General features: G+C 42.2%; 1 protein-coding gene across 4 annotated transcripts in view; it reads left to right on the plus strand.

Moving 5' to 3' along the window:
* The window catches only part of DLGAP1 (DLG associated protein 1), a 493,753-nt gene that overhangs the window by 331,110 nt on the left and 139,708 nt on the right, over positions 1-22,935 (plus strand). The window lies entirely within an intron of this gene.

The following is a 22,935-nucleotide window of genomic DNA, read 5'->3' on the forward strand; positions in this document are numbered from 1 at the left end:
ATGGTGGAAAAGGGGATAAATATGAGGGGTAAAAGGAGACAGACAGCCAAAGGGGGAGAGAAAAAGGACAGACACCCACAATGCAGATACAGAGACACGCAAACACAATGGGGGACATGGAGAGACAGAAGGGCAGAGAGAATACAAAATTAGAGACACACAAAGAGGGGGACAGAGGCACACATGAGAAAACAGAGAGAGAGACTGGAACAGACAGAGGAAGGGGAGAAATATTGGCACAGACAATGGAGAGAGAAAGGTTGGCGCAGAAAGGGGAAGGGCAAAGACGCTGGTGAGGACTGGGGAAGGCCAGAGAGGCTGCAACAGTCTTGGGAGGGGCAGATAGGCTGGCACAGTTTTGGGAAGGACAGAGAGGCTTACGCAGACTTGGGAAGGGCAGAACGGCTGGTACAGGCAGGAAGCACAGAGAGGCTGGCACAGATGGGAAGGGCAAAGAGGCTTGCACAGACAGGTGAAGGGCAGAGAGGCTGGTGCAGACAGGGAAAGGGCAAAGGGGCTTGCACAGACAGGGGAACGGGCAGAGAGGCTGGTGCAGACAGGGAAAGGGCAAAGAGGCTTGCACAGACAGGGGAAAGGGCAAAGAGGCTAGGGCAGACTGGAAAGGCAAAGAGGCTGGTGCAGACTGGAAGGGCAGAGAGGCTGGCACAGACAGGGAAAAACAGAGAGGCTGGAGCAGAAATGGACAGATTTAGACTGGCACAAACAGAGTAAGGACAGAGAGGCTGGTGCAGGCAAGGTTAGGACAGTGAGGCTGGCACAGACAAGGAAAGAGTAAAGAGGCTGATGCAGACAAGGAAAGTAGAGAAGCTGGCACATACAGGGTATGACAGAGAGGATGGCACATAGAGAACCAAAGGTAAGAAACAATGACACAGAGAGTATGTGAAACCTACCTTATTTGCCTTCAGTCACAGCTCCATGTGCGGGGGGGTGGAGAGGAACTCAGACACTGCTGGAGAAGTAGAGGTGGGTTCAGGGGATGCACAGGGAATGTTAAGGCACCGACTGACCCCTTACCCCCTTCCAGATAAAGAGTGCTGGGGAAACAGCAAAGCCGCGCCGGGGTCTAGGTAACTTGGTTTTGCTTTATTTATTTATTTACAACTGTGCCTCGTGCTGACACTTGTTAGGGGGCAGGGTCATCAGGCAGTGGAGCCAGTCTGACCATGAAGCTCCAATAAGGGTGTGCTTAGCTATTGGCAACTATGGTATTGCATTTCTCATCACTTATACAGTCTACCATAAATGTTTGTGTACACATCGTAACTATCCCAATTTAGACAGAATAGCCCCATTTGCAGGAATTGTCCCATCTGACAGTAAGAATTGTTGGGTGGTATGCCCCACTTACCACGGTGCAGCAATGCATGAGTGTTTTGGGGGGGAAGGAAGAGGGTTTGGGGATGGCCTATCAGACGTGTCAGGCACACGCTCAGGGAAAGTGACATGACCCTATGTGATGTGGCCACAGCCCTAACTCTGACCTCTTTTTGTATATAAGATGGTTTCTGCAGGGACAATGGTGGAAGGTATATTCTGTTTATGAATTGTGTACACTCTGAAAAATAATTTATTTGTCAATCATTTTTGCATCTATTGGTAAATACCCCTAATGCAGACTAGTGCATCAAAAAAATTATCCTTTTGAAAATGAATTCCTTCCTTGTGCTGCCTCAGACAGCGTCCTTAGGTTGACTCATTATTAGCACAGCCCTTAGCTCCCACTCAGAAACCCATTTATATCACAATGGGTAAAAGGGCCTCTTTTGTGCAGCATTAACAAAATGTAATTATTTATATGTCTAATTCTCCTTAAAATAGCCTGAAGCAAGACACAGTTTAGTATTTTTTTGTACTGAGGATTATAAGTGCATTGACATCTAAATAATTAGGCAAACTGCTGCATAACAAGACGTGATGGAGAAAAATATAATATTGAATATTAAAGACTGTTGTGGCTGCTTAGACAGGTGCTGAATTTAAGCTTATTTTGCTGCGCTTAGTAAATACAAATGAAATGAAAATGAAATGAAACAAAATAGATCACATTATAATATAAGTACACACAAGCATTAGTAAGAACTTTTATCTTGCTTTAATTATATTTATTGCTGTGCCGATGCTCCATGCTATATATTTTGTCATCTGGTGCTTTTTAATTTCCACCTGGAATTTTGGGGGAACAGACAATGACTGTATATCATGCATCCCTAGCACGTCCAGGTAGTTTCATTTTAATGTTCTCATTATACTTCCACCAAGAATTCTGGCTTCTGTAATAATAAAAATATAACTGGATTTGCTCTTAGAAAATATAGCAAAACAAATCCTCCTGGATGCTTATTAAGCACCTCTAAACCGCTCGATTAATGTACAATTAGCCTATACTGAACTCTCTTAAACCTGACACTTCAACATAGCCTTCGACAAGCTTTCATGCAAAGCTGAATTGCAAAACAGAGTTTAATGCTATATGTAGGCAGCCTTACAGTTTTGTGCTGTGTGTGTTTGTGCACAAGTTAGTCCTCCAACCCTGTTATATAAGTAATGGAAACATGAGTTTCCTGTAAATGTTGTGTATGTTAACTGCCAACAGGAAAAAATGTAGACCTATAATGCATGTCTCTCAGCATTTAGAATCAAAATAAGCCCTGTACCTTTGATTGCTGGTGTGTGCCTTGCTAACCTGTGAGTAACAAGGAGTGCTTATTGTGTGGAGTGGAAGACAGTATATTGGGGTCCTAGTGCCCTTATTCAATAGGTGGTGGCAAAACCAAAGTGGGTGTGGTTGTGTGAGCGCTGTTTGTAGGCGATTCGGCAAATCTTTTTACCTACGCGATAGGTGAGAAGAAGATTCAGTGCTGGAATCATGTGTAACCACATACAGTCAACACTTCCAAGTCAAGTGTGCGCAAAGTATGGTTTGTGACTGGTAACTGTAATTAGGAGAGGTGTCCTGACAAAATAGATTTGATCTAGTGTTTGACGTTGTGAATATATGATAAGATATTAAATCAGGGAGTGGCTAGAGGTGGCTATTCCTGATACTTCCAATTTCTTTAAGAATTTAAGTTGTTGTTCATGTATTGACTGATGCTCAGCTTGCCGTACACCCATAAAATAATTTGGCCACATACCATAGCATAGCGTACATCTGTATGCAGCTCTTGTGCCTCCTCACGACAGCAGAGGTGGAACAGGGGAGAGAAGGTGGTGTGCAAATCAAGGCTGAGTACAGTAAATTAAAGGCATGTTCACGTAATTTGCAAATTATGCTGACCTGAAAGAACACAGAAATATGTCTGTCAATAGCTGTATCATTTGCGGGTGCCTGAGGACTGGTGCAAAGATCTGTGCTGATTGTACTAGGATATATTTGATTTCTGGGTTCAATGTGTGTGATTCTCAAGGTGTATACGTGAGGAACTTCCAGTAGATTGACATCTTCACAAATATACAAATATACCCAGTACCGCATGCACATTATAATGAGCACTAATAAAAGTAATCAGTTCTGTATGCTTATTATAGGAATATTGATATCAGAGTCAATCAGTGTATGCATATTAAATTAGTTGCTATAAATTGTGTAAAAATAGTTTGAAAAGTGTATCTAAAATATTGTCCTAGCAGCGTATGTAACACCGGTGGCAAGACCCAGAAATGCCCCGGAAGTGGAGCAAGAAGAATCAAAGCATAATTAGAAAATATTTAATATGATGAATAGCTTGATTACAAAAACAAATGATCGGCACAACATGTAGGAAGAAAACCGGTCACAATACTAATGATCTCAGTGCCTGCTGCCTATTGATCCATGTCTTAGGAAGAGTTAAAATTTCAGAAAAGATCGGGGAGATCAATAAGTTAGTTGAAGGTGAAGTGGAAAAGGTGAACGGAAGATATAGGACCTGTCAGTGTGTTTTTTTTTCAAGTGATTGATTTAATCGCTTTATTTATTATGTCCTTATAAAAAAAAAGTTTTCTTCCTTTCAGTAGCAGAAACGTTTATGAATTATCCATAATTAATGAGTGAATCAGAATATTTTCTCATTTGCATCCCCTTAATCATAGAGTGGTGAAGGCGAGGATGTGCCATGCCAAACACATTCAACATGGAGTTTAAAGCAGATGTTGTTTTGGTACTCTGTGATACTGAGAGAATGTGTGAATGGCGCTTGCATTGCTTAGAATAACTAATTTTTCTTGTCAGTATCCGAGTGTTTAAATGAGGCGACATGTTGGTATTAATTATTCGTTTCCATATTAGCCTTCTATATTTGCAAGATTTGTGACACAAGTCATTAGGCAGGATTTGCCATTTTAAATGCAACACAAATTACTGGATTAGAAATCATTTTCAGTCTGAGTTTTCTTTTTGAAAAAAAAATATTTTACCTAATTTGTTTGTGGTATTAAATAATTATTTTCAATTAGATTAGAGACTTGTATCTCTTTAACTTGTATGTTATCCTAAGTAGCAGAATGAGGCATGAAAGAGCCCCAGATCAGGAATACTGTATGGATCCCACTATTGCAGAGATTTTAACGCATAAATGGATGGGTCTAGGGCAGGCCTGGCCAACCTGTGGCTCTCCAGGTGTTTGAAACTACAAGTCCCAGCATGCCCCGTCAGCTATCAGCTGGCTACCTACTGGCAAAGCATGCTGGGGGTTGTAGTTTCACAACATCTGGAGAGCCTCAGATTGGGCAGGCCTGGTCTAGGGTATATGAGGAGAGATAATGAGGTAGTCATTTGTCCAAAACATCACAGCACAATGACCACAAGCTTAGTAGTAATGTTTGTGGCGGCCAGTGTGGTTGTACAGGATCATACAAAATCATTAAGGCATTGAGCAGAGAGGTCACTCAGCAGTACAAATGCCGTTCTGTGACATCCTGCTTTTATGTGTGCAGAACGTTTATATAGGATGTGTCCGGAAAATTGGGGTTTTGCTTAAATAGAAACATAGAATTTTATGGCAGATCTAGTCTTTTTTGTGTTTTTGTTTTTTCTGTTTTTTGAGGGAGAGTTTGGGGTTTTGTTTAATAATATTTTCTGTTGAAGAGCCTTTCACACGTTCATCAAAATTGCATATTTAAATTTCAGTATTTTAAATATCAATTCAATAGGTTTAATGGGCATAATTAAAGTATATGCATATATTTTTAAAACTGGCATTACAGGTGATGAAGCCTACTTTTACAGTATGCAACTTAAAATCTGTGTTTTACATTACATTGCATTGTCAGGAGCACTGTGATAATATTGAAATGTTTACTAATGTGTATCTTTAATAATATGCGTGAAAAGAATGTAAGGGCCTCATGTAGTATAAGATGCAAGTCCGACTGATGAGCGCAAAAAGCACTTTTGTCCAAGAATCCGTCACAGTTTGCACTCAGACTGAGACGGATCTCCTCCTTGCACCTCTCTGCACTTAGAGAGGTGAAACGGGGAGGTGAATGAGCGAGCCTAGCAATGTCATGCTGAGTTGCACACATCTGCAGATAGGTCTCTAGTAGATGTATCTTTGTGGGTGCTTTCAGCTGGTGCAAAAGACCTTGCTGTGTTAAAAAATGAAGTTAAAATAAAAAAAAAGTTGTGCATCCCCTCCCAAACAGCTTAATCAAAATCAACTCTTGTGCTGTTTGGCAGAGAGAAGTACGATTGTATTTATTGATTTTTTTTTATATTAATTTAATTATTCATTTATCTGCTTTACAGGGCTGCTATGACTGATATGCTTAAGTGTATCATTCACACCAACCCATAAGTCAGAGATGGGGTGTTTGTGCAATTTGTATAGTATTCTGAGTCACATGGATCTAAAGATCTGTGCCATTTGGAATATTGTGTAAATTACAAGATGCACGTTGCACTTTCAGTGTAAATTAACCCCAACTCTACATAAGGTCCTAAGGGGTCTATTTATGACCCTTCGTTTTTTTCACTTGATACTTTTCAATCCTTATCTCCTTGATAAGGATTGAAAAGTAATGGCTATGTATTAAAAAACTTCTCAGGGACAGCAGTGCCGATAGACTGCTGTCCCTGAGAAGTGACTCACCTGATCATCGCAGTCTTTTCTCAAGTTTAAAGGCACCTAAAGTGATCTTCTCTTTTTTTTTTCTTTTTTTGTTAGTGCGCATGCACCGACTGAAAAGTCGGTGCATGCGCACTAGCATCCTGGACGGCAAACTGTAGGATGAGTGACAGGGAGAGATCACATGATCCCTCCACACATGCGCTGTCCAGCTCTGCTCTTCAGAACACAGCTGGACAGCGCAAAAGTTTTCAGATATGTTAATGTACGCCAGCTTCAGATGGCGCCAGCTTCAGATGGCGTACATTAACATGTAGAAAAAGAGAAAATTTTCTCTAATTAGACTTTCATACATAGCGGTTCTGAGCACTTCCCATAACTGTTATGGGGAGTGCTCAGAAAAACGATAGCAAATGCAAAGCAGCAGATATCTGAGATATCTGCTGCGATGCTTCAATAATACATAGCAATTTCACGGTAAATCCCCGAAAACTGTTGTTTTCGGGTGTTTAACACAGGAAAAATCCTGGATAAATAGACCCCTAAGTCTCAATTCTAGCTGTAATTCTCGTTTTTGAGTTCCTTGACTGTATGAATACCGTAATACTGCCTTCTGAACTATAGTAATACTTTTGATATATTTGAATGTTTATATCATATCACTTCTGTCCCTTATCTGCTCTAAGCTGTACATTGAGTGTATGTGCAGGACGTCTTTCCTAATTAGTTTTGTCATGCAGTCCATGCACCATTTTAATAACCCTGCTCTGATTTTATTAATGTCTTTTGGGAAATAGCTCCTCAGTACACAGTACTGGAGGAGAGTTGATACCAACCTATAAAGTAGCAGTATAATACCCGTCTTCCTATACAACCTAATATTCTATGGGCTTTTCCCATCGCTGGACTACACTGCATACCTTTATATCATGTGAAATTATAGCTCCAAGGTCTTTTCTTCTGATGTTCACATCACCATTCGTTCTGTATCTTGCTGTTGAATTTTCTGTGTCCCCATGTATCATTTTACGTTCTGACATCTTAAATGTATGATTGTACACATTATTTCATTCCTCTATTTTCTCTAAATTACTATATTTGTTTTAACCCCTTCTGGTGTATCAACCCTAGTACAAATCTTTGCATCTCCTGCAAAAACACACTAATGAACACTAATGAACACATTAAACAAGTGATCCCTTAACTTATTAACTAACCATGGGTTACTGGCTTTTCAGCAGAGGATATATCATTAACTACCTAACTCTGTCTCCTGTCCCTTAGCCAAATTTTTACCTATTCCACTATGTTCACATCAATTAAGTTAGTTTTTGAATGAATATCGTGTGGGATACTGTACCAAATTTCTTGGTGAATAAAAGCTAGACACATTTATGTTGTGTCCTCATGCAAAAAATAGATTGTGTTATGGGCAAACTTTTCTGCTTTTTAAACACACAGATTAACATGTAATATAAACAGTGCAGATGTCCACTTACTCTCATGATGTATTTAAGAAATGAATAATCATTGAAGGATCATGTCAGCTCATTTCCTCCTTGATCCATGATTCCACAAATGAACACACAGTATATCTATACATGGGCACTTCCCAAACCGTGAAGTGGGCATGTTCCTTTCTTATGCACTAGGTAGAGAAATAGGCACAATTACAAAGAATATAATATATCTGCATATTCTGTGGTTATCTATTGAGCCTTAAACTGCTTAGTGTTGATGCTTCTTTGTTCTGCACAATAAAACTCTTAAAACATGTCAAACTTATCACTCTAATATTGAAATAAGGCACAGACACGTTATGAATTTGTCAAAAGGTCACAGTTTTAATTCTAATTATAAATGTGTGGTAGGGAAAGCAAAATACGAGTTCAGTTAAACAGACTAATACTAAACCAGTGGATGGCCAACTGGCCCAGAAACCAAGGATAAAATCTCTTAACAGTAAATGGCTGTTGCTTTTACTGGCATCAGAGAAACAAAGCCCCCTCTGGACTCACAATGACATGTTCACACAAACAGGTCAAGGGGTTCCTCCACACAAAGAACCACGAACCAAAGTACCTCGAAGGAAAAAGTAACATGCGGCCAATTAACCAAAGTGCCTTATTTCAGCTGCTGACCGCAATGCTTACCTGCCAATTGTGCCTTGCCTGTAAGGAGGAAGAAAGAAATTAGTGGCATGCATGCATTAAGCAAAAATATCAACAGTAAAAAAGGGAGGGAGGGATTGTGTGCAGCAAAAGAGAATTTTTCAAGGAGGTGACCTATATAGGGAATCTGAAGAACCTCCCCTACAGATCTAATTGGCTAAGGGAAAATGAACTGACAAAACTGAATCCTTAAGTGCTTTGAATAATTGCACAAACATATTGCGTTTAAGTGCATTTGGCGATAGGGGCTTCTCTTGTCATAGTCATGCCAAGGCTTACTACCGCTTGCAGTTGGTTAGTTGTTACAAGCAATATACTGGGCACCATATTAATTCCTTGTACTTGGCTAATGATGGCCCTTTGGTTGACAACAAATCCACTATTAAGGGAAAGACATCTATTGCATTGGTTATTTAAATTGTATTAGATAATTGTGATTATATCATGTTCACAAATGTATTAAAAGGTATGCTGGTTGTAATTAATAAATGAAAAGTCTGTAAGATATATACTACTAACTGGAAACCAATAGAAAAATATGTAGACATTTCTAATGACATATGGATCAAAATGTCAGTGGACTAAAATATGTTTTGTTTTCTGCTGCTCTGAGTGTGAAAATGGGCATCAGCTAATAACTTGGTGTTGTGTGGGTGTGTTAGATTTCTTTGAAGGTGTTGTGCTGCAAATGTATTTTCAACATTCTAAAGAACTCCTTTGGTAATAGTTGACAGAAAGTTGAGTGGAAGTGTGTTTTTCATTTGTTTGATAAAAAAAGTATTTCAGAATTTACCTGAAGATTCATTGACCTGGTATACTGGTTAACTGACCTATATAGAAGCATTAACATATTTATCAAAGGTTTCACCTTTCATACTATATGAAGGAAGGAAATACATAGAGATACGTCCAGTACAGTTGCTTGCATAATGGGTTTTTAAAAAAAATCAAAGATACTCTCATATATTGAGTGTGTATGCAGAATTCCTTTAGGGCAATCGATCCCCATCTCAGTGAGAACAGAAGAGCGCCAAAAAAAGTAGTGTAGTAAACTAGTAGTTTTTAAATTCACACACTTTAAACTGGAATAAAACATAGGAAATTAAGTAGATATAGAAATCTATGATCAGCAAAAGTCCCTGTCTCTCACTCCACAGTGCCCAGTCAGGGATCAAGCTCACCCTCAATTCACCGACTACCTCTCAGCTCACTGGACCCACTATAGACAACGTTAAATTAACAAGTGATGCTGGGTGTTATTAAAGCAAGTATTCTATTATTGCGTACTTGGCATGTTTTGTCATATTCAATTTCATTGAAAGCAATTATCCATATTGGATCCGTTTTAAAGCCCCTGCTGTATATGTAAAAGGGGTCAAACTAGATATCTTGATCATGCAAATAATCATAAGTAGTATATATGCACGTATATCACATCAACATCATGTTATAACTTCATCCACATATATCCTATATAATAAATAACACATTTATAAGCCATATTATATCAACATCTTGGCATTTAGATATTATAGGTACTGAAAGAAATTACAGATTATCTTCAGATTTCGTATTATTAAAACTAATTAGTATAGACACTGCATTATTTCTTGCTTTTTTCAGTATTAATGAAATATAGGTGTAGTACACCAAAGAATGCGGGTTATTATAATAATCAGTCCATTTATCCACTTTAGGGACACCCAGAAGCTTTCAAGTTTTCTCCTCATTGTCAGGCCCAGCAGCTGTAGTGACACAGGTTTCTGCACATCTGCAGCCCCCCAGGATGTGGTGTCAGGCCCAGCAGCTGTAGTGACACAGGTTTCTGCACATCTGCAGCCCCCCAGGATGTGGTGTCAGGCCCAGCAGTTGTAGTGACAAAGGTTTCTGCACATCTGCAGCCCCCCAGGATATGGTGTCAGGCCCAGCAGTTGTAGTGACAAAGGTTTCTGCACATCTGCAGCCCCCCAGGATATGGTGTCAGGCCCAGCAGCTGTAGTGACACAGGTTTCTGCACATCTGCAGCCCCCCAGGATATGGTGTCAGGCCCAGCAGCTGTAGTGACACAGGTTTCTGCACATCTGCAGCCCCCCAGGATATGGTGTCAGGCCCAGCAGCTGTAGTGACACAGGTTTCTGCACATCTGCAGCCCCCCAGGATATGGTGTCAGGCCCAGCAGCTGTAGTGACACAGGTTTCTGCACATCTGCAGCCCCCCAGGATGTGGTGTCAGGCCCAGCAGCTGTAGTGACACAGGTTTCTGCACATCTGCAGCCCCCCAGGATATGGTGTCAGGCCCAGCAGCTGTAGTGACACAGGTTTCTGCACATCTGCAGCCCCCCAGGATATGGTGTCAGGCCCAGCAGCTGTAGTGACACAGGTTTCTGCACATCTGCAGCCCCCCAGGATGTGGTGTCAGGCCCAGCAGCTGTAGTGACACAGGTTTCTGCACATCTGCAGCCCCCCAGGATATGGTGTCAGGCCCAGCAGCTGTAGTGACACAGGTTTCTGCACATCTGCAGCCCCCCAGGATATGGTGTCAGGCCCAGCAGCTGTAGTGACACAGGTTTCTGCACATCTGCAGCCCCCCAGGATATGGTGTCAGGCCCAGCAGCTGTAGTGACACAGGTTTCTGCACATCTGCAGCCCCCCAGGATGTGGTGTCAGGCCCAGCAGCTGTAGTGACACAGGTTTCTGCACATCTGCAGCCCCCCAGGATGTGGTGTCAGGCCCAGCAGTTGTAGTGACAAAGGTTTCTGCACATCTGCAGCCCCCCAGGATATGGTGTCAGGCCCAGCAGCTGTAGTGACAAAGGTTTCTGCACATCTGCAGCCCCCCAGGATATGGTGTCAGGCCCAGCAGCTGTAGTGACACAGGTTTCTGCACATCTGCAGCCCCCCAGGATATGGTGTCAGGCCCAGCAGCTGTAGTGACACAGGTTTCTGCACATCTGCAGCCCCCCAGGATATGGTGTCAGGCCCAGCAGCTGTAGTGACACAGGTTTCTGCACATCTGCAGCCCCCAGGATGTGGTGTCAGGCCCAGCAGTTGTACTGACACAGGTTTCTGCACATCTGCAGCCCCCCAGGATATGGTGTCAGGCCCAGCAGCTGTAGTGACAAAGGTTTCTGCACATCTGCAGCCCCCCAGGATATGGTGTCAGGCCCAGCAGCTGTAGTGACACAGGTTTCTGCACATCTGCAGCCCCCCAGGATATGGTGTCAGGCCCAGCAGCTGTAGTGACACAGGTTTCTGCACATCTGCAGCCCCCCAGGATATGGTGTCAGGCCCAGCAGCTATAGTGACACAGGTTTCTGCACATCTGCAGCCCCCCAGGATATGGTGTCAGGCCCAGCAGTTGTAGTGACACAGGTTTCTGCACATCTGCAGCCCCCCAGGAAGTGGTGTCAGGCCCAGCAGCTATAGTGACACAGGTTTCTGCACATCTGCAGCCCCCCAGGATATGGTGTCAGGCCCAGCAGTTGTAGTGACACAGGTTTCTGCACATCTGCAGCCCCCCAGGATTTGGTGTCAGGCCCAGCAGCTGTAGTGACACATGTTTCTGCACATCTGCAGCCCCCCAGGATGTGGTGTCAGGCCAAGCAGCTGTAGTGACACAGGTTTCTGCACATCTGCAGCCCCCCAGGAAGTGGTGTCAGGCCCAGCAGCTATAGTGACACAGGTTTCGGCACATCTGCAGCCCCCCAGGATATGGTGTCAGGCCCAGCAGTTGTAGTGACACAGGTTTCTGCACATCTGCAGCCCCCCAGGATATGGTGTCAGGCCCAGCAGCTATAGTGACACAGGTTTCTGCACATCTGCAGCCCCCCAGGATATGGTGTCAGGCCCAGCAGCTGTAGTGACACAGGTTTCTGCACATCTGCAGCCCCCCAGGATGTGGTGTCAGGCCCAGCAGTTGTAGTGACACAGGTTTCTGCACATCTGCAGCCCCCCAGGATATGGTGTCAGGCCCAGCAGCTGTAGTGACACAGGTTTCTGCACATCTGCAGCCCCCCAGGATGTGGTGTCAGGCCCAGCAGTTGTACTGACACAGGTTTCTGCACATCTGCAGCCCCCCAGGATATGGTGTCAGGCCCAGCAGCTGTAGTGACACAGGTTTCTGCACATCTGCAGCCCCCCAGTATATGGTGTCAGGCCCAGCAGCTGTAGTGACACAGGTTTCTGCACATCTGCAGCCCCCCAGGATGTGATGTCAGGTCCAGCAGCTATAGTGACACAGGTTTCTGCACATATGCAGCCCCCCAGGATGTGGTGTCAGGCCCAGCAGCTATAGTGACACAGGTTTCTGCACATCTACAGCCCCCCAGGATGTGATGTCAGGCCCAGCAGCTGTAGTGACACAGGTTTCTGCACATCTGCAGCCCCCCAGGATATGGTGTCAGGCCCAGCAGCTGTAGTGACACAGGTTTCTGCACATATGCAGCCCCCCAGAAGTGGTGTCAGGCCCAGCAGCTATAGTGACACAGGTTTCTGCACATCTGCAGCCCCCCAGGATATGGTGTCAGGCCCAGCAGTTGTAGTGACACAGGTTTCTGCACATCTGCAGCCCCCCAGGAAGTGGTGTCAGGCCCAGCAGCTATAGTGACACAGGTTTCTGCACATCTGCAGCCCCCCAGGATATGGTGTCAGGCCCAGCAGTTGTAGTGACACAGGTTTCTGCACATCTGCAGCCCCCCAGGATTTGGTGTCAGGCCCAGCAGCTGTAGTGACACATGTTTCTGCACATCTGCAGCCCCCCAGGATGTGGTGTCAGGCCAAGCAGCTGTAGTGACACAGGTTTCTGCACATCTGCAGCCCCCCAGGATATGGTGTCAGGCCCAGCAGCTATAGTGACACAGGTTTCGGCACATCTGCAGCCCCCCAGGATATGGTGTCAGGCCCAGCAGTTGTAGTGACACAGGTTTCTGCACATCTGCAGCCCCCCAGGATATGGTGTCAGGCCCAGCAGCTATAGTGACACAGGTTTCTGTACATCTGCAGCCCCCCAGGATATGGTGTCAGGCCCAGCAGTTGTTGTGACACAGGTTTCTGCACATATGCAGCCCCCCAGGATGTGGTGTCAGGCCCAGCAGCTATAGTGACACAGGTTTCTGCACATCTGCAGCCCCCCAGGATATGGTGTCAGGCCCAGCAGCTGTAGTGACACAGGTTTCTGCACATCTGCAGCCCCCCAGGAAGTGGTGTCAGGCCCAGCAGCTATAGTGACACAGGTTTCTGCACATCTGCAGCCCCCCAGGATATGGTGTCAGGCCCAGCAGTTTTAGTGACACAGGTTTCTGCACATCTGCAGCCCCCCAGGATGTGGTGTCAGGCCCAGCAGCTGTAGTGACACAGGTTTCTGCACATCTGCAGCCCCCCAGGATATGGTGTCAGGCCCAGCAGCTGTAGTGACACAGGTTTCTGCACATCTGCAGCCCCCCAGGATGTGGTGTCAGGCCCAGCAGCTGTAGTGACACAGGTTTCTGCACATCTGCAGCCCCCCAGGATGTGGTGTCAGGCCCAGCAGTTGTAGTGACACAGGTTTCTGCACATCTGCAGCCCCCCAGGACGTGGTATCCGGCACATCTGCAGCCCCCCAGGATGTGGTGTCAGGCCCAGCAGCTGTAGTGACACAGGTTTCTGCACATCTGCAGCCCCCCAGGATGTGGTGTCAGGCCCAGCAGCTGTAGTGACACAGGTTTCTGCACATCTGCAGCCCCCCAGGATATGGTGTCAGGCCCAGCAGCTGTAGTGACACAGGTTTCTGCACGTCTGCAGCCCCCCAGGATATGGTGTCAGGCCCAGCAACTGTAGTGGCACAGGTTTCTGCACATCTGCAGCCCCCCAGGATATGGTGTCAGACCCAGCAGCTGTAGTGACACAGGTTTCTGCACATCTGCAGCCCCCCAGGATATGGTGTCAGGCCCAGCAGCTGTAGTGACACAGGTTTCTGCACATCTGCAGCACCCCAGGATATGGTGTCAGGCCCAGCAGCTGTAGTGACACAGGTTTCTGCAGGTCTGCAGCCCCCCAGGATATGGTGTCAGGCCCAGCAGCTGTAGTGACACAGGTTTCTGCACGTCTGCAGCCCCCCAGGATATGGTGTCAGGCCCAGCAGCCGCACCTATCTCCCGCACTTCTCCTTCTCTTATAGTTCTGACTTGGTGGGCTCTCACATCACATCCTGTGTCCATGTACCTAGGGCATGCTGGGATCAGTAGTCTTCAGCACCTGAGGATGCATTGGATGGCCTCCTGCTGCTGGTAGCTCATTCTGCCCTGTCACTCAACACCTGGAACACCCAACTCCCTTCTGTGGGTGAACACTTGGTCTGGGAGTTGTATAGCTAAATAGACAAGATAGTTTTCCTTCTAGAAAACTATAAATACAGTATGACATTTATGGATTAAACTAAGTCAATGCCACAAGGAATAATACATTACAAGTTTGTGATGTGTACAGTTGTCTTTGATGTTCCCAGCTACTAATCCAAGCTATATCTGTTGGCATACATAAATGAACAAGGGTGAAGTAAAACATAGCTAATATAAAAGGAGCACATATGTATATGTCATGAACAATTAACAGAGAAAAAAGATTAACTATATTCATGCATGACATTGGTTACTATTGAGTACATGTATACATGTATAGTATAAATGCTATAACAATGGCTTTTTAAACTTAGGGGCTTTGAGGATATCAAGTACCTTTGCTACTCAGCTAGCTGTTTAATAGTTTGAAGTCATATTTTGCAATGACACCAAGCAAGTGTTTAATTAATATCACTCACAGTGATCAAGGTGGGCTGTGAAGTATGAACAAGAACAATATTGTACATATACGTTTTATGTTCAACTTATCTGTCTGATTAGGAGAATAAATCTCATGATAGTTTACTTTGAAAAAAATGATGAAAGCTGTCTTAAGCAGTCACTTCATAGTTATTGTTTTATGCATGAAGCTTTTCATCTAACGTGTTGTCTGTGAAACAACTACTTGTACCCATATAAGTCAGCCTATCTCATATGTAACTTTGAATATAATGTCAATGATTTGTCTAGATATCTGATGATTATGTAACTGAAATTTCTTAAATTATATTCAAAGACTTTATTTTTAGCCTGAACCAACTTGGGCCAAAACTTGCTGATACAAATGGGTTTAGTTTTAAAAACAACTGTAAAACTGTCCTTCAGAAAAATTATACGCAGGATTTCTCTGAAGGAAATTTAGACATTTATCATGTATTTATGCAAATGGAAAAAATTAATACTGAGGTGCCTTTATAAAAAGACCAGTCTTCTAATGTACTGTATGTGGGGGGCTGCAAGCACAGCACTTTGAAGGGTCTCATGGCATGGGGTTTCCTGATGCTATTGGACAGAGATACCACAGTCATCTCAATTGACATTGCATATTTGGCCCCCTATGAAAATATTGAGCTCTGTTTGAAGACTAAACACAGATAAGCTACAGTCCATACCTTCTGTGTGTCACTAGTATACTTGTATAGTACATTGATTAATGTTTTGCCAATTGAACTATGCTCAAGTTCTCCAAGTGGTTTACATTCAGAAATATTTTATTTCTAAGCTGCACCTTTAAAGAACATTGCTTGTGCAGGTTTTATGGGCCAACGAGTCATGTTTAGTGCCATAACCCATACACTCATCTTCTGACATTGTGGTGTTTGAGCACATTAGTAATGCTATGGCTCATCATTCTTGTCCCTGGTCATCCATTGCTTATTAGCAAGTTAATGCCTTTGGTTCTGTTGCTAAGTGAAAAGTCCTCTAATCATCTTTGAAATAATAAAGAGCTGTGCTGTCTGTTGGTAAAGGAATAAACTCTAGGCTCTTGAGACAAAGCGCTATGTATGTGCTGTCATCACTGAAAATAAGCTACAGAATATTATGACAGGAAGTGCCACAAGACACTCAGTTTACTGCAATAATATAGTCATTAACATTCAAACTATACAATGTCATTACCTTTACATCTAGGACATATGGCCCCAGGGATAATGACATTATTTCAGTACATTATATATATAATATTACATTATTGGTGTTTTAAAACAGCAGAAAGTGAGATTTGGTGTTTTAAAGAGGGAATGCCTGGAGCATAACCATAACCCTAATCCTAACCCTACCCTAATGGTAACCCTAACCCTAAACCCTACTCCTAACCTTAACCCTTAGATTAGTTTATATAGGTGGCGGGTCCTGGCATTGCCGCTTTAAAACCGGAAATGTAACTTTCTGCATTGTAAGTGATGTCAATTCCAAGTGCTGACACTGGTGCCTTAGGAATGTATAGGAGGAGTGGAACAGGAGTGTCGTACAATTGGTCAGTCTTATTTACAGTTAGTCTGCATTTCCTCTATATCTTCATTATTGGAATCACTTTATTTTATCGTTATACCACATGTCGGAATTACAAGCTTTGGTATAATGAATACCACCCCTTATAAGTATATTATATATAACATATCTATGTTTTACCCAACTTTGCAAGAGGCAGCCCAACCAGGTTTCAACTAAATTCTTCTAATAATGTGTTATGCATCCTGGGAAAATTGGGATCCATCAGAAGCTGTTTCTGATCAGACTGAAAGACTTGAATGTCCAAGCCTTTTACTTGCCCAGTAAATATGACATAATGTAACAAGAATCATAGGGATTGTAATAATTCAGCATTTAATGTTCTTTGCTGATGCATCTGGGAGTACATGTGAGGACACCCTGTATTGTAATGAGGGGTTTAATTATAAAACAAAATGTTTTTCTTGCCTAAGCCCTCTCCAATCCTCTTCATTATTTCCCACTTACAGTATACAGTACAATAAAGAGCCCACATTTTATACATGAGATTCCTGTGATGTGACACATCCTACTGCAGTAACCTTTCCTACAGATGGTGTTTTCTAGATCCTACATATGATTGCAGAGCTTGAAATAAGCATTACAAACAGCACAGCTGTACAATATGATAAGTGAGTATACCAAATCCCAATAGAGCTTTATTTTCTATGATGACAGGAGAGTTGGGAATTGTTTATCACTCTCATCTGATCCACGGAAAAGGGTTGAGGGAAGGTAAACGATTTATTTTTTTTCTGATTCAGAAAAAATCCCCAGGACAGTTGACATTAGATAATAGTACAGGTCTGGCACACACCAAGGATTTGAAGCATATGGCTGACATTGCCATTGCAGTTTTACTAAACAGCGATGCCCAGTGTTGATGTCCATAGCTGGGATATCTGCCAAATGCGCAATATAAATGTGCCATCTTTAATAATCTAATCTTAATGCTTTATTATGGGTATGTCAAACACCTTCTAAGTCCTTGGTGTTGAACCTTGTCAAATCAGAATTGTTTTGGGACGTTTGCAGACTGTCCAGTATCTCTGTATGAATCTTTATTTTAGCATCCCATCTCCATGTCATCTGAAGTGCGGCCCATAACTGGCTTTTCATATCCCATTCTGGGCAGTATTTGTCCTTCATATATGTGTGAGGTTATTGGGGTTATGTTGGACTTGTATAGACCATTTCTTTTTAATACTTCATGTTTCTTGAATGGGAATGAACTGATGAGTGCTGCTATTTATTTTACACTTTATGCTCAAACTTGCTTGTTGATGTCAGAGAGTGTATAGTCCTATATAATGATACACAGAAACATAAAAGAAGCATTAAAAAAACAGTCTTTAGAAAGTAAACGCTGCACATATTCACAATATAAATATAACATTAGCAGATTATGAGACATTCTCTAAGAATTACTATAAGAATAAGGTTATCATGAAAACAAATAAAGGAAGGAAGTTAAGGGAAGAGAAATACTCATCTTGATGCTATATATGCTTTGAATCTGTTTTAGGGAGTGCTATACTGTTAATTCCACTTATATAATTAAACTGCAGTTTGCGGTATAAGTTGCTGCTATCCAGGAATGAATGACTAAAGCTTTTATGTGAAGGAGTTTAAAGCATAAGAGATGTAAAATAAGAGATCTTTTAATAGTCCCCAAGTCGTTTTGCACTTTCTTTAGATGTAGAGGTATTGGTCGAATATTACAGTTTTACACTTGTTAGCCGTAATTAATAATAAAACAAATATATACAGCAGTTTCCATACTTTGGGGAACTTATTTATAGCAGATAACTACAGCTGACCAGATGTACCTTGGTAACATGCATGGCGCAGGGGCACACCCCAGGGGGGTTCTTGGTGCCTGGAAACCCCCCTCCCAGCCTGGGACACTGTATTATTGAGGTGGCTTGCCCGTGTATATGATGGGGATAGGAATTGTCTGTGTATATGATAAGGATAGGAAAAGTTAGAGAGCAGCACAGCACTGTCTAGAATTATAAACATGCCCCAATGCATACTGGTTATACCCATTGGTGGCATGGCGTGGAAACCCCTCTCTAGAAATCCTGCGTTTGCCCCTGTGGTGCTTAACACTTTTGACACTCAGTACTGGGGTCATGTTTGATTCCCGGGCCAGGGCCTTATGTTCTCCTTGTGTTAGCGTGGGTTTTTTCCGAGTACTCTGGTTTCCTCCCACACTGCAAAACATACTAGTAGGTTAACTGGTTGCTGACAAAAATGAATCCAAGTCTGTGTGTGTGTTGTGGGATTTACACTGTAAGCTCCAATGGGGCTTACAGTCTAAAATGATGTGAATGACAAATATTCCCTGTATAACACTGCAGAATTGATGGCACTGTATAATTAAATGATGATGATCTGAGGTTGTGATTGCCCACTGTCGGTTTTTTCCCTAATCATGCTAATCAGCCCTTCCTGGCTGATCCTAAGGCTGGGATGGTGTAAATTCCACTGGGGATTGATTATTAATTCATGTATTTAGTTTTAACCAAAGGCGGGACTAGCACCTTTGCTGGGAGTTCAGTGGCTACAGGGTCTGGAGATGATGGGGGCATGGAGTCACTGCTCCCCTGCAACAGCGGTAGTTTTAGCTGCTGCCTGCACCCACTATTACTCAAACAAGGCTTCACTGCACATGTACAGGCCCTTGAGCATGCTCAAGAGCAGAGCATGGGCCGCAGGAGGAACAACCACATTGCCAGTCCCCAAAGCAAATTTTTGGGTGGGTCCAGTGTTGCGGTCCTATGTAGTGTTCAGCTCTTGGCTTTATCATTATTCAGACTGTCCTTTAATGTGTGTCAGGTGGTATTTACTCTTAGCAGATTATTTCTCTTTAGTGAACTAGTACAGTTTTCAGTGTATGGTAAATGGAGATGATAGTGCTGTATACTGCTGCTTAGTAAGAAGGCACCAACAGCTGCTGAAAACATTATTTTCGGACATTACTCACAGGTTCCTCATCCACAGGCAGTTTTGTAGAATGACCTCTTGTTTACGAATTGAACTTCTGGAAACTTGTTGAAACTGTCTATGTAATTAAATGTTTTATCATTGTACATATCATGCAGCACTTGATAAAGAATAGTTAATCATTCACGTCATTCCTTGCTCCAGTGAAGCTTACAGTTTTACAGTATATAGTAGATAGAAAAAATATAAATTGAAATTGCAGGTGATTGTGTAAAGCCTAAAATTAAGATAGATGATGTCAGACCTTTATCCATCCTTAATGTGACCTTGCAACCAACAAAATTCAAGTGAAAAACAAATAGAGCATCTTTAGGAAAAACAAGTAAAACTAAAATTACAACAACATAAAGTGTGCACACCCTTACATAATGGGGCTGAAACTGTGTTTAGTGTTAAATAATCATAATCAAAATCATGTTTAAAGTTAATTAGCATACACAAGCAATGAAATTAATTGTGATTGACCCCAAATAAACATCAGTTGTTCCTGTAAGTTCTTCTTGCAGTTTCTTTTGGTTGCATCCTACTGGGATAGCTGTGGTCCATAAGGAGCTTTTAAAGCATCTACCGGATCTCCTTGTTGAATGGTACCAATCAGGAGAGGGGTATAAAATATTGTTTTCAAAGCCAATATATGTACTATGGAACATCGTGAAGACTATCATCAATAAGTGGAGAAAATGGACAGGGACATTTCTCCAAAGTTGGTAGAAGAAGAAAATTCATGAGTGCAACAGCAATAACATTAAACGAGCTGTAGGAATTTACGGCAGGAATTGGACACTTCATGTGACAAGAATCTCCAGTATTCTGCACGTGTCTGTACTATGAGGATGGGTGGCAAGATGGAAGTTATTTCTCACAAAAAAGAGCCTTCAAGCCCATCTACATTTTGCAAAAAAACCAACAATAAATATTCAATTATCAAATCATGTGGAAAATGTATTATTGTCTGGTGAGACCAAGGTTGAACTTTTTGGCTTTAATTCTAAAACATATGTTTGAGGCAAAGTCAACATTGCTCATATCCCAAAGAACACCATACCTACTGTGAAGAATGGTGGTGGCTACCTCTCTTAAGAGACAGGGGCTCTAGGATAAAGAACATAACGATTAACTCAAAATATCAAGATATTTTTTTACTAAACCTGCTAGCCTCAGAAAGATGAAGGTGAAGATGAATTTCCTTTTCCAACATGATCACAATACAAAGCACACATTCAAGTCAACTAAGGAATAGCTTCAGAAAATAAATTTCAAAGACTTGGAATGGCTCACTCAGAGCCCAGACTTCAATCACATTGAATACCTGTGGAGTGACCAAAAGAGGATTGTGCACAGTGGACCCCCACGCAAATTGGTGGACCTTAAATGTTTTTGTAGGGAAGAGTGTAATAGAATTGCAAAAGTCCAGGAGGTAAATGTATCAAGCTGCGAGTTTCCGGCGGGTTTGAAAAGTGAAGATATTGCCTATGGCAACCAATCACATTCTAGCTAACATTTATTTAGTGCATTCTACAAAATGATAGCTAGAATATGATTGGTTGCTATAGAGAACATCTCCATTTTTCAAACCCGCCGGAAGCTCACAGATTGATACATTTACCCCCAGGTGTGTGAAGTTGATAAAGACTTATACAAAAAGACTCACTGCTATAATAAAAGCAAAATGTACTTCCACAAAGTATTAGTTTAGGTGTGTGCAGACCTATGCAACCAGGGTATTGCAGGTTGTTTATTTTCACTTATTTTTCCTAAAAATTGTCTATTTGTTTTTCACTTGACTTTTGTTGTTTGCAAGGTCTCATTAAAGATAGAAAAATGTCTGACATATTTTATCTTTACATCACAAACACCTTTAATAATGGTGTTTATATACATTGTATATTCTCTACCATACACTACCAGTATGTTTTTTGGACTGTGGAAAGAGCCCCATACAGACATATGAAGAATATACAAACTCCATACAGATAGTGAGTGCTCTGATCAGATTAGATACCATGGACCTAACAACAAATACAAAAGGAAAATACAAAATTTAGGGCTAGAGATCCTTTAATACAGCAAAAACATTAACTGTATGTTACGGAAGGGTTTTAGAAAACATTTTTTGTTTTCCGGAATACTTCATTAATCAGTTTGATGTTCCCCTTAAATAGATGCTGTTGTGTCTCCAACATAACAGAAATTCCTCACCACTATACATCCTCTCTTTTCATGCTGTTTTACATTAAGAGAAGGATGTTTGTTTTGTTGCTTGTTAGATCTATTTTATTGCTGCCCAATTGTATCTGCTTCGCTTGTTTTTACCTTCACTGACCCCAGACTGTACTAAATATTCAGTGTACTGCTGCTCTATAAAGTATGCATGCCTAGCATTTATTTAATATTCTATTATGCTGCAGCTTTTTATCAGCCAATGACATTAATTATGAAGCAATGTGTTGTTTGCTTTTTTACATATTTCCTAGTCGTCTTCTGCTTTAATTTATGGCATATAGCTGTACTTTTTATTGTCACCTACAGTAATACTGGAGAACCAGGAAACTCGGTCCTCCAGTTCCTGGGTCCCCACTAAGGGATAGCAGCAACTCAGGGCCGGAACTAGCGAGTTGTGGACCCTGGTGCAGGGAGGCTGGGAGGAGGGAAAAGGGGCCCCCGACTCTCTGCATCTGCCGTGCAGTGGGCCCCATTATCTCAATGGGCCCTGGTGCACTGCACCTGCCGCACCAATGGTAGTTCCACCACTACAACAACTCACATCTGGAGAGCTCCTTTATGATGTGGGGGGTCCTTTAGAAGTTTGGGGTGGTTGAGATTGAATCTCCACTGACACCAACACTATTAGATTTAGTATAATGATTAATTCCTCTTTCCCACACTCCTAGCTCTGCATGATAACATCATGTCAGTCTTTGTTAGTGGCAGTCACGCATTCAGCAGGAGTGTCAGGAATTATAGATAAATGCACGTCGCTTCAAAACTTCATAAATGTTGCTATCCCCCCAATATTTGTTATTTCCATGCTAAAGATTTGAGGACATGGCTTCATTTTGCTCATACACAGTGGCAGTTTAGCATGAGGGTAAAAATCGAATTAAAAAATAAAATGCATTGAAAAATAAATTCAGAAGAAAAGCCTGCAAGGACTAGTATTTGTATTTCAGCAATGACAATTAGGAATGTAGCAATGGAGCTCTTGTCTTTGGGTGTATATAACACCGTACACTTTTTGGTGCAAATGCAGAAGAAAAGCCTGCAAGGACTAGTATTTGTATTTCAGCAATGACAATTAGCAATGCAGCTCTCCTTTTTGTGTT

The sequence above is a fragment of the Mixophyes fleayi genome, chromosome 5, assembly GCF_038048845.1.
Source record: "Mixophyes fleayi isolate aMixFle1 chromosome 5, aMixFle1.hap1, whole genome shotgun sequence".
NCBI lineage: Eukaryota > Metazoa > Chordata > Amphibia > Anura > Limnodynastidae > Mixophyes > Mixophyes fleayi.